General features: G+C 40.0%; 1 protein-coding gene across 1 annotated transcript in view; it reads left to right on the forward strand.

Annotated features, from left to right (window-relative positions):
* Positions 1 to 16395, forward strand: part of LOC308192121 (uncharacterized protein) — a gene marked incomplete at its 5' end in the record, with an annotated part of 233436 nt that overhangs the window by 145420 nt on the left and 71621 nt on the right. Inside the window, 2 exons of the mRNA XM_080585356.1 lie at positions 6406 to 6651; positions 7436 to 12256. The remainder of the gene's footprint in view (positions 1 to 6405; positions 6652 to 7435; positions 12257 to 16395) is intronic.

The raw sequence follows: 16395 nt of genomic DNA on the forward strand, positions 1-16395 counted from the left end.
AGTTGAAAGAAAGAATGCATTCAGCCCCTTCCCAGCTGGAGCAGAGTTTCTGCTTCCAAAAATGGCATGAGAAGTCCCACAACAGCCATGTTTGTGGTCCTGGTAGCTCTGCCACAACCTAGCAGGTATAAGGCATTGAGCCATTAATGTCAGCTTAGATCATGTTTAAAAGATTTCCTTGATTATTATTATTTTGGCATTCATAGTAGCTCCTACTGTTGTACACCTTTCTTAACATTTATATTTTGTAGAAACTTCCGCACGTTCATTCTTTATGGGGAAAGGTTTTTTGTCTGCTTGCAGGAAGGGAGCTTTCAAGCTTTGGACCTTAGGAGACAGGAGCTGGTACAGCATGTCTTAGGGGTTTTAACACAACCTGAATGGCAGGTCTCTGTGGGTAATGGATGGATGGAATTCATGAATGGAAAGACCCTTCATGAACGGACCATGTCTGGCAAGGGGTTTAGTGACACTGCTGAACAAGGAAGTAAAAGGAAAGTCTTTTGTTCTTGTCAGATTTAAAAATACTGAAAGTAACTCAAAGATAATTTTATAATTTAATATTTTGTCCTCTGTGGTTGCTAGTCCTGCTTACTTCTTTCTCTAACTTATTTTCCCTTTGCTGGCTTCGTTGCTTTCTCCAATTCCACCCACCTCTGGCTTTCCCACTCAGCTGGAAATTTGGACGTAAATGTCAGTAGAAGAGAATTAGTGAATTCAAAAAGGTCCTTCTAAGATGTTATTGCTGCTAAGGTGAATCACCTATAATATACCAAAAATGCAGAGATGCCCCATCTAAGCTAAAGCCAGTTTAAGTAATATGCTGGTGGGAAAGTTTTGTGCTTGTAAGCAAATTCACAGACTTCCTGCCAGAAGGAGGTAATTATACAAAGGCCTCTAATAAGCTGTAGAGTTTGTTTCGTGGAGTAGAGGTTTGGAAGCTGAAACAAATGATAGACTTTCTTCCAGAAATATAGTTTTGTGACATTCAAAGCTGGAAAACATTATCCCTAGTTTATAAATGGAGAACCAAAGTGTGGAGATGATTATATGATTTGCCAAAGATTTCAGAGACAGAGTGGAAGAGAACTTAAGTGTGACAACCCTTCCAAAGAGAAATGATACCTCTAATGTATGCAGGGTTGGCTTAGCTCCTCATTGCCTAGCAGAGTCCTACACTTCTGCACTTACTGGCTGTGAAAAAACACCTAATCAAAATGGTAGCTTTTTTTTGTATTCACCTTTCATAGGTGTAAATGAAAACACCAGATGGAAAACAAAATTTAGCTGACCCTGGCTGTTTTAATAGCTATATCAATATCAAGCATTACTTCTCTTTATTCCATTCTTAGTCAGGAAAGGCATAGATCAACTACTGCTTTCCTTAACAGAAAGGGTCACTGAAATATTTCAAATGATGGTGCTTTTCTAGCCAATCTCAGAGAATTAACTGCACTGAACTGCTTCCTGGCTTGTGTTACCACAAAAATTGTAAAAACAGTTTTACAAGCTGTTGTGCTTTAGCGCAAAGCAAACACATTAAAATCATTTAATAAGCATTGCTTCTTGCATCTTCTTGTTAATTTATGTAATTTAGTGCTATAAAAGAATTAAGAACTGTTTGTTTGGAGCAGCTTAAGATGTTTATTAGTGGTTGTTGGTCTTGCTGTACTTGTAACGTGAGCCTAGATAGGAACGCATAGTTGTAACAGTTCTATGGCACCAAGAGAAGTTAACTTCACATTTGCTTAAAAATGCAGGCAATTGGTGACACAGTAGAATGCAGCACGTTTAATGTACCTGATCATAAACAGGAATTTGACATTTTGGTGCTGTGCCTCTTCAGATGTGAGCCTACAGGACCTCGCACCTCCACAGTGTCTTTCAAAGGCAGGGTGGAAGCCCCCCCATGAGCTATGGCGAGGTGCCTCTGCTCCTGCAGAAGAGGCAGGGACACATGTTGGGAACCGCTCCATCATGCCAAAGAGTTCAAAGGCCCCCTTAGGAAAACAGCCCAGAGCTGTAAGGGGATGACACAGACGACCTCAGAGATCATCTCCCTTCTCGTTTGCAAGGCTGGAGGGTTCAGGGCAGCGCTGGTTCCAATTACAGCTTGAGCACAGCTGCCAAATTCCAATGGCACCCACATCTTAGGCAGGGCTTTACCGCCTCTCTTCCTGTATCACCGGACTGATACACAGTATATGCAACTGATTTGGCAGATATATAGATTCAAGAGTAACTTGGCATCATCTGTACATATAGTTGGCAAATTTTCAAACCTTTCCATTCACGTGGATCTCAAAGCCAGTCTCGCTTCATTTGTGAATGCAGTTACTTGCCCAAGTCATGCATGATGCCTTGTAATAACGTTATTTCTCCAATAAGTTTAGACCTGTTGGACAACTTTGTGCTGGAACTAATCATGTTTCCTGACATCCACTGAGGAGTGACTCATAATTTGCATATGTTTGCCTTGTATCATAGTTCCCAACCTGTCAATTGAACTGATTCTATGTAGCCACATTGCACAGCAATGTGGCTTTTTATAAGTCTTGCATATTGTGCTTTTTATCGTCTAATTTCCTTGGCTAAGTATCTTTGATTGTGCTATTCTTAAATATATTGGATACAAATGAAATGTAAAGGCTCAGTAAGTACGGCTTGATGAATAATGCTGGATTTTTTCTACTGTAGGGGTTTAAAAATACACTAAGGGAAAAAACTGCAATTTATTTTTTGAACTTCTGCTTTCATGGAAGAGAAAAATGTTGAAATAGGAAAGAAAGAAAATGGTGGTGAGAGAAATGTTAAGATGAGGTATGAAAGAGACTGGGGCAGCATTTTCTTTTCTCTTAGCTGCTCTGCATAAGACTTACAACCAGGTGTACACACTGCAATGATTCAGTTTCAGAATATTAGTGGAAAAAAATCATACATAAATTTTAGGCTGGCTTTCTGCATGGTGCCAGTTTCACTCTCTTCTTCTTTATTGTCCTCAGCATCATTGATGACAGCCTGTATTTCTTCCACTATAAAGGACAATATCAGGTAGGAGCAGAACATATGAAATTAAGTTTAATAATGGCAAAATAGTATCTGGTAGCCTAGGAAAAAATGTTGCCCCTACAGTGAGGTTAAATAGGTCTGCAGGTGACATTGCTGGAGTAATAACACAGCCCCTAATTCACTGAGTGCAGCTTGTGATAGAACCACGCTGTGCCAGCTGGATAGAGTCCTGCTAGCAATGACTATAAACTTTTTTATTAAACATGATTCAGCTTGTCTTTACTTCCATCCCTCCTCCACTAGTTCTCTGAATTGCAATTTCTATCTTCTTTTTTATATGGTTGGAAAAATAACCCAGATGAAAGCTTTCATTCTTTGCCTTATGAATCTCTTTCCTCAGACCCCCTAATGGGAAATTGTTCCTGGAAAGTTTGGACAGTTCCTCTATTTTCCTTAATACTTGCAAACACTAAACCACTGCCTCAGAAGAGATGTTTGTACTGCCATCCACTGCTCAGGTTTTTTTTTTTTTTTTTTTTCCTGTGTGACTTTTGCTTGTCTCTTTCCCCTTTCTTCAAGGCTAGGGCACAGCTTGTGGAAGTGTGTCACATTTCTGTGGTGCAGCAGAGTGGGAGGCAGCAAATCTGGATCTTATTACCAGTTTGCTCATAATCTTCCTGTGCAAACGTGGGCAAGTTATTTATTTCTGCGCTGCTAATACAGTGATGTTAATCACTTGCTTCATGGGGCAAGGGTGGCCAATCTGTAACATCGTCAGAGTGATTAATGCCCCAGCTCAGATGGAGCTCCCAAAACAGGTCACTGTCATGTGTATGGAGACTTCTGGGCAACCTGAAGCCCCTCTGTGGGACAGAACAAGTGGGTTACCGCTGCTGATGCTGTACCCAGGAGCCCGGAGATTTGGTGGCAAGGCAGCCTAGACCAGCTCTTCAGCAGGTCCTTGGGTGAGTCATCTCCTTGTTCCACCCTGTTGAAATGTTGGTGCGAAACATGTAGATTAGCAAGGCTGGCTGTAATGTGAAAATAAATGGAAATGGAAACGTGCTGAGCTGTTGTGAGAGAAATATCAAAATCACAGCAAAGAGGGCTGGGAGAGAGCAGGTGGTCTGCTCCCTGCCAGATGCGAGTTTATTCCTGCATGTTTGTCTAAGCCATGCTTTAAAAAGTCCCAGTGATGGACCAAGCTGGCACCAAAGTGCAAATATTAGGGTTGATTCATATTATAATGTACCTTTCAGCCATCTTCTGGTTCCCCAAAATAAACAAACTGCAGGGGTTAAGGAGTGCATTCCTCCTCACACGTGTCAAAAATCTCTGGCTTGCTCTGTTTGCTCAGTTCCCCTGCTCCTATAAATTGTGCAAACTGTGCTCGTCTTGGACACATACTGCCTTATTTTCCCACTTATTGCATAGCTTGGCAATATTAGAAGAGAAATACTCTCCCCCTTTCCTTCTTTTTGTATTCCTGTTAAGCATATTATTTAATTGGGACTGTAAAATGCGAGCACTATTTGCAACCCTTCATGCTTTCTTTGATAGTGAGCACCACAGCATAAAGGTAGTTTAACGGACATGCTAACCCACTCCTTCAAGTACAATCCATCTTTGTGGAGTGTGTAATAAAATGGCCCATACTTGGGACTGACAGGGGTTAAGAATAGATCTGGCAAAACTTGGCATTCCTCCCCAAGAAATGGGACCGAGAGTGCGAGCAACATCCGTGCTCACAGCAAGAAGCCGAGCCTTGGGCTCAGACTCGTGCACCATGCAAACATGATGACAGCCCAGGAAAAAGGAAGAGGAGGAAGAGCTTCCTCTTGATAACTGAGCTAGCTCTCAGTTGCTTCTGATTTTGATCCCCATCCAGCAAAGTGTCCTGCATGGACTTGGTGCACTTCAGTAGTTCTACTGAGGCAGGTGTAATTTCAGGGTGTTGCCCAATTAATCTTTAAAATCATGTCTGGTTAATAAACACTTGCTGAGAATTTTTAATCCTTAAATACTCCGTGCTCCTTGCTAACTATGTGGCAAAGAAAATTGCATAAACATTGATTTCTTTCAAAAGCAACCGTACTCGGTTTGTGGCACTACTTGTGAATTCTAATCTGTCCCACCTGGAGATGTCTCTTTTAATGCTAAACTACACTGGAGATTAAAGTTTTTTGAACTGTATAAACAAGTTCAAAGGTCTTCAAATTGCATTAGTTGGTAGGGTGTAGCTGGTTTACCAGTTACCAAAACAATACTTAACTTCTATACAAACACAACATGCGATTAAATACATTCATCTTGGCCTTCAGAGTAGAATTGAATCAGCTTCCAGAATTCAGCTGTGCTTGATATCCGCACATAACACGAGACAGTCTGGAGAAGGCTTGCCAGGGCTTTTTTGTCTTCTCTTCCTCAGTGTACAAGGAACTGCAAACTAAATGGAGCAATATGATATGAATGTGGGGCTGAGTGATGTTTCAAGGAAAAATCACAGTAATGAGGGTGTTTTGCTTCTGCTGAAAATCACCTCAACTCCTCACACAAGACTTCTGCAACTGGCTTTGTAGGTTTTCACAGTCAGAAAGAAACGTGATATTGTCCGTGGCCTTCATGGACGAGAGAGCGCATACGACATGCTCACGTTCTATCGATTTTCCAGATCCGAGAATGCTAATATTTTTCATATGCAATCACGCTGGTGTTTACATTATTTGGGGATTTGAAGTCTGTTTTGATGCTTTATGAAGTCTGACATTGCTTGAATAAACAAATTCTTAATAATTGATTAAAAAGCGGAGTTGTACCACTTAATCTGTCTGTGCAGAGAGAGGTATTTTTCCTCTGGGACAGGAATAACCCAGCATTTAGTTAATCAAGTTTTAAAAGCTGTGAATTTAAGCTCTTTGGGATATATACATTACCAATTGCAGGAAGTTGGGAAATAAAAGGAACTTTTCAAATAAAAAGATGTCAATTTAATAGCGAAGGAGCTGGAAACAGATGTTTCACGCAAAGCATAAGAGTTGTGTCATTCCTTTAGGTTTTCAAAGTCACTTCTTGTCAGATGCATTGGTTAAGAGAGAAAATTAATGAGCTGTGTTAAGTTTTATTACACAATCTTCTGATGTGGGAAAGCTTCCCTCCAGGAACAGCTCTGTGCATGGCTTAACTGATTTAGGCATGCCTGCTGCAGTATTCTCCAGAATGTGTTGGAGATCAAAGTAGGGGGAGTTATTCAGGTTTTATGGCAAGGTAATTAAAAAAATATGGGGATTATTACATATAAATCATACTTGCATAAATTTGCTGGCAAAATAAAATCAAATAAACACGTTTAAAAAATGAGATCAGGAAAACATTCAGCCACATTTTTTACTGTTACAGATGCAAAGCTATACCCTGAAGTCTACACAGATGACCTCTTTCTTCCACTGCGGAGAATTTGGCCCAGTTCCATTTTAGCGGTGTTTTCATTTACTTTAAAAAAAAAAAAAAAAGAAAAAAAAAGTCATACTGAGCTCTCTGATGTTGTGACAATGTGAAGATGAGGATGGGGACTTTGCACCGTGTACAACTGACAGAGAAACGGTCCCAGGGAGCATCATGGCAGGACTTCCCTTGCTGTCTGAGGTGATTTCATCTGAGATTTTAATCTCCTAGAACAGGGCTCATGTGCCTGAGCATTTACATTGTCAGTGCACAGGTTAATAAAATAGAAAACAAGACATGAGAGCAGACACTGCTCTCCCTGCCTTGTTTCACTGCAGACTGTAAGCAAAAAACAGGTTTGGACCAACAGCTTCTGGAAGAGGGTGTAAAAAAGTCCCTAGAAAACTGAAAGACTTTCTGTTTTCTGATATACAGGACTTCTGAGGAGAAGGAATATGAGCTCAGGGAGGGATTGTAGCTTGTCCTTTCTGGCCGCATAAGGGAGAAATAGACGCATGTGCTGTGCTCCAAGTAAGGGCTCAGAAATCCCCGACCAGACAGAGGGAGAAATGATCCAGTTGTAAATGCTGAAGTCCTGATCGTGAAGTGCAGAACGCATTTCTCGCTGGGTGGGAGAGAAATGAAGAGAATTGTGAAACTTCTGTTTAATCGGAGGAGAGCTTCCACATTTCTGTCACATAAATATGCAGAAGGGATAAGCTTATAGCTTCAGCTGTCCTGAATGCAGTGACACCATATGAAGACAGAACACACATGCACATGCCTGTATAAACATATACACAGTTGTAGCCAAAATGTTTAACACTGTCAGGCCTGAGCTTTCTCTCTCCAAGGATGTGCATATGCCCTCTTTGGTCTAATTGGGTTTACCACTCTACATGCACATGTATATGCAAGAGATATAAAATACAAGTACCGTTGCTTCTGATGTGAAATAATATTTATTTTCTTGTACCAACTACAGGTCCCTGAGAGAGTACATGTACAGTTCACTCTGGAAGCTACACAGCTGAAGCACTGGCAACAGAAGAAGCAGAATATGCTTGGCTGTCGTTTTAGCGATCTTCTCTGCAGCAGTCCTAACGTGCACGGAAGAGGGGCTATCGCCTGATGACTCCACACGTATGAAACAGTTCAATTTGGATAGTGAAAACCTAGATGAAGTATCAGGTGAAAATTCCCCTGTGCTTTGCTCTTTCGGGCAATTGAATAATTTCCTGAAGGAACTGGGGAAGCTGCCCCCGTGCTGTCAAATGTTTAAAGGTACTTGACTTTAAAATACTGTCCATCTCGACCTTGTCTCTGTGTTTGTCGTGGCAGGTCTCTTCCACTTCTAATCGTTTTCAAAGAATCAATAGATGCTGTGTCCGATAATGATAATGAATGTATATTAAACATATCTGAAGCTGGAATTTGGAGGCCAGATCTGACAGTATCACAAAACGTAATTGTATTTGCATGCTCTTTTTATATGCACTGCTCTTAATCACATGTGCACAATCTCAAAAGCAAGGGCCAGAAAATTCACTGAGATTTTGAAAAAACAATAATATAAAGCCCATTGCATGATTTAATATAGAATCCTAACAGTAAAGAATTTGATGATTTATCTGGTTCTTATTTGATGTACCTCTACTGCCACAGTTAATATAGTGTTTGCAGTGCACACATAAAGCAGATACCCCTGGATTCTTCTCTAAAAGAGTTAAATTATTTTATGGTCACATGTGCTGTCTTTCCTGTTATTTTTTTCCACAATCTCTATAGGCTGTATTTAGTTTATATAAGTTCCTCTTAACAGCTTTCAGCAGGATTTGCTTTAATATAATGGTAGAGGTAGATGGTTATAAAAAAGGATATAAAGATGCTTCTAAGAAATTTTTAAGCATGAACAGAGCCTGTCTTTCTTGGTAATTACCAAAGTCTATAAGAAAAGTAAGCCTCCAGTGAAGTATTTGGAGACAGACTATTTTGTTCTGGTTCAGACTATTTGGTCCTGCTGCTAATGATTGCGTATTTCACTACAGCAGAATAAAAATCAACCTCTTACAAATATCAGTCAATGTCCTTAAAGTATTTCAGCTCTCAAAGTGGAATTAAAGTAATATCTAAGTTTTCCTGAAGGCTGACGCTGGCCCTTCAGAGGTGTGGTTGAATTTCAGTCCTACTTCTTTTGTATACTGGAAAACCTCAGGGAGCTGAGGGTTTTCTTGGTTTTGCTGCAGATGTGCTGCATGCATGTGTGAATATTTTCTGTAAGATCTGCGAGACAGGAATGTACAATGCCTGACCCCAGCCTTTGGGATACTTAGAGCAATAGTCCATATCTAAGTCCTTGTGTCTAGTAGGAAGCTGGTGACTTTTACTGGCTTATTATTGGCTTATCTTAATGGCTGCAAGTTAAAGACCCAGGGGCAGCATTATTGAGAAGTTCATTTGTGTCTGGGTTTGTTGGTGCATATCTGCTCCCTGCTTGCATCCTAAAGCGTTATGTTTCATAACTAGTTGTTGCTACTGGTCCTGGTGCTGCTGCTGCTGCTGGCAGCTGTATTTCTCTGGTTCCCAGTTCTCTTGCTGGCTTCCTCTGGGGAGGCAGCATGGTGGGGATATCCTCCACCAACCTCTCTGCTCTACTGGAGGGACTGAGGAGGTAAGGGATGAAACCGGACAGACAATCTGTTGATAATTCATGGCTCTGCTTCTCCGTTGCCTCCTGGAAGGAAGATGCTGTGACTCAGCACACAGTTTGAGTTCCTTGTTCTGCTGAGCACACCAGCACCATGCAGCAACCCCTGATGGTCAGTGTGGTGTGCATTGTCTGCTGCTTGCCTTCCACAGGGAGCCCTGGGGGCTGCAGGCAGAGCTGCCCGCATGCTGGTGGAGCCCTGGCAGATGTGAGCATAGGGCCTTCCTCCAAAAGCCAACATGAGCCCTCTCTGCAGTTATGTTAATATCTAGAGTGGGAAGAAACTGACCCTAAGGAGTTAGCTACCTAACATTCTTGTTTCTCCCTTTGTAAAATGGCATCATCACTGCAAAATATCTTGAAATTCTTAGCTATAAGCTGCTATAAAAATGGGAACATTATTGTTATTATTAGTTTACTGTGGAACTGGAACAAGAAAATTATCCCGGACTTTTTTTTCGTATGTGTTTATGCCTTGCAGACAGCCTACATGGACCTGGATCCAGACAGACTCATGGGCACAATGTGTCTCAAGGCATAAATAATTTCAAAAGCTCACTACGTTCAGTTCAGACATTTTAATCTTCTCTATTTCGAAGAGGCTGTGTTATCAGCCTAACTGCATTTGTTAAACCATCTGCAGACACAGTTTTTTGTTTGTGCATTAGCCTCAGTGTCAGCAGCAGAATGATCACCAGAGGTGGTGCTAACTATCAAACATGTAATTGCTCCCCAGTAATAGTACCTAAAGGGGAGATAGGACATTATAAAAACAGCTTCTTTTGGTTCGAAAAGGATCAGATGAGATGGGGAGCCTGCTCTGAACAGTTAGGATGATTTTGTGACGAGATACATGGTTTAGGTAATCTGATTGTGAGCCATCTGCATTTTACACCTCCCCGGTGGCTAGATTTACTCTTTGTCTGTTTTTAATTTGGGATTTCTTTTGCTTTCAGCTATGTGCGCTGATGAGATTTTGATATTTTCTTGTACAATGCAGTGTAATAGAGTGGTTTTGCCTAAATGGACCTGTATTAATTTATGTGAAGCAAGGGCATGCATTTCTGACAAAGATCTCTCTAATCTATTGAACATGTTATGTTAATGTTTATTGATTTTCTGATGAGTGCAATGATTAGGTAATTATCTACAAATCCTTTCTCTTCTGAATGTGCAGCGTATAATATATGGTTTCATGGATTAAATAATGGCATACACTTGCAGCAATGCGCTCCTACACAAGATCTTCCTCATTTATAAATTAGATGCACCACATATTCGAGCATGGCATCAGTTAAGCTGACATGCACCGAGGTCCTTGCTGGCCAATTTCTGGTGCATGTGTCCAAATGAGTGCATAACATTGTACATTGAGGTGTTCAATACAAATTCAATTACATCAGTAAAGCTGCTGTAAGAAAACCTTCTTACATTTTTGAGCAAATAATGCTCAGTACAAGTGTTTTTCGATGGCATTTTCATTGTTACCAGGACCAGTATTGCAGAGATAACTGGAATTTCTGGTGTGACTACGCAAACGCACAGTGTGTCTGTTCTCCTACAGACCACGATGTGCTCAGGAATTAGAACACAACAGCAGTTTGTGAAAAACAGAGAGAAAATAACTTTAACAGGTGATCTTTTAGTGGCATTACTTAGTTTCTCAATCAAATTATGAACACTTTTGCCTATTTGCCTTCCTCTCTTGCAACACCCTTGCCAGATATCCCTTTCTCTGTGTATTTAATGAGTACCCTTCCTTCACTTTGCACATAATCACTTGCCTTTTACATATGCATTTACAAAACACTAGTGCAATGTGAATTTAAATGCACAGACCAAACGAGGAGTGAATCCATACTCTAAATGTCGAAAAGCAGCCACAATATACACTTTGAAAACATGAAGCTGCTCAGTCAGAAGGAGGAATTTCAGTTCTTGCAATTAACCCTGCTCTGGTAATCCTACTGCAAGAAGGCATACACATCTGTTTGTCTTTCCACACGATGTGCACTGTGGCAGGATGAAAATGAGAAGCAGAACTAGTTGCCCTTTCAGGAATTCCCAGATCTATTGTAAGATTATTATCTTGCCATTTAGACCGTTTGAAGATGGCACAAGTAATAAAAGAGAATAAAAAACAACCCAATTGTCACTAAATTCCAGCACAGAAATTATACTTAAATCTCCCCAGTATGCTTCAAAACCAGCTTGTCTTCTTTTCTGTACTTGTGCCTATATTCACTATAGGTAAGTGACTGTTTTTCAGCTTTGAACTAATTATCATTCCTGAAAGTATTTTCCAAGCCACAACGGCTTTATGGGCCAGCTTCTGTTCTCAGTGAATTACAGGAGTTCTGCTGGTGACTTCAACAGGAGCACGAGCCGTGTTAATAAAGTAGACCTATAAAAGAAAAAGGGGGGGAAAAAAGAAGCAAAATACTTTACCAGTGCATTGAGGTTAAGGTTAGAAGATGGTGTTAGTGGTTACGGTAAAATGATTCATTCTACAGCTTTTTTTTTAAATAAAATGCAGCATTGGCTTTCTATGCACATCCTGACCTCTGCCTGTGTACATATTCTAACTGCATATTCTGACTTTGCAGAAAGAAAATACTGGAGTCGTTTTTGTTTTGCATTTACTACAAACATCTCTTTTGGAGTCCATGTGACAGATCAGCTATTTCTCCCCTGCTGCTCTCAAGTTTTGATAATATCAGCCTTAAAAATTGCATTTCTTTGGCAAATTTCTCCAGGATAAAGTCAGCCATAAACTGGAAGAAAAATGCCTTTAGGCTTACGAATTCTTCCTTCTCTCAAGCATCAAAATGCTGTTATTTTGAGAAGTGTCTGTGTTCATTGTTTCTCTGAAATCTGAACTTTTTCCACTTGGAGACAGTTAACTCCCTGAGAATCTTGCAGGAGCGGTATTAGATGTTGATCTCCTCGCAGGAGGACGGGGTGCAGCAGACAGCCAGGCCACATCGATCCGGGCTGCAGGACGTGTTTAGTGAAAAATCTATAGGGCTCAGCTTAGGGTGTCAGCTGTCAGTCTGCAGAGCATCTGTCAGAGGAGTATTTGCTTCGCTGCCGCTGAATGTGAGTAATGCTTTCACAATATGGCAGTACGATGCTATAGATTACAGTTGTAATGGAGCACATCCTGAACAGCTGAGCCTGCTCTCTCTCGCTCATTCAATAGCAAGAGTTGCCTCGCTATAAGAGCTTGGGGGATTATGTACTCCAAACAGCTGTCTATAGCACCATGGATTTATTTGGGCTAAATGAGAACTTGCTTTCTTTAGCTAAATCAAACTTTATCAGACAGTTTTACTGTTGGCAGTTAAAATAAAATGTGTTTGCTGAACAGTAAACACCTTGTTACTGTTAGGAAGGATTATATAAACAAAAGGCATACACAATGAAGTCTTATGCCAACTGACTTACTGTCAAAATAATATACTGCTGCTAGCGGAATTGTGCTCACTTGAAGGAAATTATAGGCCTAAAAACACATCTTGAATGACAAAGAAACCATTTTTCCACAAATAATCTTTAAAAAGTTTAATACACTGTGCCTTGTAGAAGGGGTTTCAGAGACCAAGGATGCTGTATCCTCATAAACGAAGGTTAGGAAAAACTGTGTGAATTGCCTAAAATCTTCAAAGTTTTACTGTATTTGCATAATGCTCTGGCACAAGTAGATTTAGCACTTTTCCCTCTATGACATACATAGAAGTGGTTTTTGTCCAACAAAACCTATACATTTTCTCTTTTAAAATTGGATAGGCTCTTCTTCTTTCAATTATTACACTATGTAATCTACACAGCTACAGAATGCTCATGAGCAACCAAATATGTATTTCAATAATAACGGGCAATTTATGTGCCATAAATCAGCTTCCTTTCAATCCTCAAAAAAAATGAAAGTAAGGCAGACTTTCTCTTGTATAATCACGACAAAGAAAAAAGGCAGCCCAGCAAAGTCACTAAAAGGAGTAACACTGATCTCAATGAATTTCAGATTATTCTTTAGAGAGTTTGAAAATGATTTTATATTCTTTGTGTTAAAGACAGAAGTCCCAATTTAGGAAAGCATAAGGCTATTGCTATTTAGACTTTCTCACTGAATTCTGAATTTTACTGTGCAAAATGATTTGAATTTCTTTTAACTAATAATTAAAACACCACAATCCAGCAGAAAAGATCCAGGAACTGTCTTCTGCTTGCACTATGTGACTGCAATGTAGACTGGAAAGATGGATGACAACTTGAAGGTCAAGAGTTGCAGGCAGAATTTGGGTTAATGAGTTCTGTTATAAAGAACTTCTCAAGAAGGAAAGATTCAGAAGTCCACAAATTCTTGAGGACAGTTCTGTTATCTACAGAAATATGTGTTGTAGAAGATAAATTAAGCATTGTTTAGTATAATTAGATTTATTCATTATTAGATGTGTCTGTTGTACTTAGGAAAATCTCCTTTTCAAGGTAGAGAATAAGCTGGAAGCTTAAAAAGGGAAATTTTAATGTTGCCCTATGAATTTTTCTTTAGCAAAAACTAGCTCCAGCTGAAGTTAAGATTAATTTTTCCACACATTTCTCAACAGAATGTGGATTATGTTCTTAATGTTATGCTTGATCTCTGAAATGCTCCTTTTCTTTTCCAGATTCTCACTGAAAACTCATAAAATATTATTCTGTGGACAAATACACCAATCTTGTTGCAATTATTTTTTGCATTTCTTTAGGGATGTTTGATAATCGTCGTAATCCCTCTGTGCTTTATGTCCTGGCAATAGAGTTTGCAGTGTAGTAAAACATAGACAGGATCCTCAAATCCACCTTCTTATATACTAAAAGTAATGAATGAAAATGTTTCTTCAGTTTTATCTTTCAGTAAAAGTCAGAGAGAAATACCTGGTTAATAAGTGTCACTGCTGTAAATTTCAGGACAAGCCCTGTAATTGTCATTTTGTTGTGTTAACTTGATAGAGGCATTTAGGTGTCTTTCCATGGGAAATCAAGTATAAAGTGACTTCACAACTATTGGCTATTGGTCTTCTTTAAGCATATAATTTATACTGCTGTGCAAGTGCTCTACCTTGGCTAATTAATTAGGGTCAAATCCATTACAGGTTCATACTGTTGACCTTTGACATAAACCTGAAGGATCAGGAAAGATGATCATCTGTTTTAATTATTTTCTGAATTCAGTTTTAAAGAAAATGCAACTACAGACAAGGTATTTTACAGAGAATATGATACCTTAGGGTTTTGTTCTTCTTCATACCAGGCATTAAATGGCTTACTGTTCAAAGAAAAAGTCTGTCATTTATGAAACTCAATGCAAATTTGGTAGCACAGTATACTTCATTCTTGCACGTATTAAAATCCTTTCTACTACATGTGATAATAGAACAGAGCTGTGACAAAAGGAGATACATAATTAAAATCAATTCTCCCATGCACTAACAAGCTCCAGTGAGAATCAATTAACAGTTCCTGAGCAAGTTGCTCTGCAAGCAGCAGGTCAAGTGAAGCACAGTTTACTTCAGATTTATTTACTTCTGTCCATTACATTTCTTGGCTGAAAAAACCACTGACACTTGAAGAGGAAGAGACAATACGTGTCACATCTATTTGGAGACATTCATACCCCAACTGTCCGGTCAGTTCATGTGTGTTCTTTGGCCAGGTGCCTACTGTTATGCAGAGTGTTTAATTGCAGAACTCTGCCTGCCCCACTGTCTGGGCTATTGCACTAAAATAGCTACTGATTATCACTATTTCTACAAAGTTAGTTATCTCTGTGACCTGTAATCCTGTGTCAAATGTGGTTGACATTTGGGAAAGATTTCAGAAGTTAGAAGGAGACAAAGTGTGTGATTGCACAGGCTCATTTCCTCAGGGAAGAGTAATACACAAGAATATATATGTATTTGCAGTGATTTATCTGGTAACATATGTACCAAAGCTGTAGGTAATTTGAGATTTTGCGGTACGTATAAATGCTGTGTTCTGAGAGTAGCAAAGTGAACTGAAGTTAAAAAGTTGAAACACAAAGGAACTTGAAAAATTCTTACTTTGGATCTGCTGCCAGAAACATAAAGTATGTTACCTCCAAAAATAAGAGCCCTGTTTTCCAGATGATGTGAGCTTGGCCTTTAAACAGGGATCAAACTCTTTGCTTTGTGAAAAAATAAACGGACACCTATACTCCGACTACTATCTCTCAATTACTTTCCATAGGAATTAGACACAGAGCCTAAAAGCCCTTAGCAAAACTATTGCCTCCTGACAGCTGCTTTTCTGGACTTGCCTAGCCTGCATTCACCTTACTTTCAATCATAAGTGAATTTTAAATTCTTTCCAGGGCAGTTATTAGAGTCTCAGCCATCTCTCAATGCCACACTAGAGTCCTAGTGGACCTTCTTCTTGATCACCATTAAAGAAAAGTCCAGCAGTTCCATTTTAAATTGAACTTAGGATTTGCAGCCATTTTGGGCACAAGAATGACATGGAAGTATTAGAATGAGTCCTGAGAAGGGCCACAAAGATGATCAGAGGGCTGGAGCACCTCTTGTATAAGGACAGGCTGAGGGAGTTGGGGTTGTTCAGCCTGGAGAAGAAAAGGCTCTGGAGAGGCCTTACAGTGGCCTTCCAGTACTTAAAGGGGGCTACAGGAAAGCTGGGGAGGGACATTTTGTCAGGGGATGTAACAGGACAAGGTGTAATGGCTTTAAACTAAAAGAGGGTAGGTTTAAATTAGTCATTAGGAAGAAATTCTTCACTCAGAGAGTGGTGAGGCACTGGCACAGGCTGCCCAGAGAGGCTGTGGATGCCCCATCCCTGGAGGTGTTCAAGGCCAGGCTGGATGGGGCTTTGGGCAGCCTGGTCTGGTGGGAGGTGTCCCTGCCCATGGCAGGGGGGTTGGAACTAGATGGTCATTAAGTTTCCTTCCAACCCAAACCATTTTGTGATTCCATGGGTTTCTACCTCTAGAAAACAGGAAAATGCACGTCTTTAGTACTGTTTACTGTACCGTGCATTTGGTTGAACCGAGTCTGATTCACATACCTTCTGCATCCACTCGTGTACTACTGTCCCTGATAAAAGCGCTGGAGTCCTCTTACACAGTGGCTTTTTCCATGTTTCAAAATTCTGGTGGTAAGGACCCCTCATGCTTCATCAGGCCATCTTTAACTAAATGGTTAGTCCTCTATTGCTCCATCTGCAAA

This window comes from Anser brachyrhynchus (assembly GCF_964034855.1).
Source record: "Anser brachyrhynchus genome assembly, chromosome: 3".
Lineage (NCBI taxonomy): Eukaryota > Metazoa > Chordata > Aves > Anseriformes > Anatidae > Anser > Anser brachyrhynchus.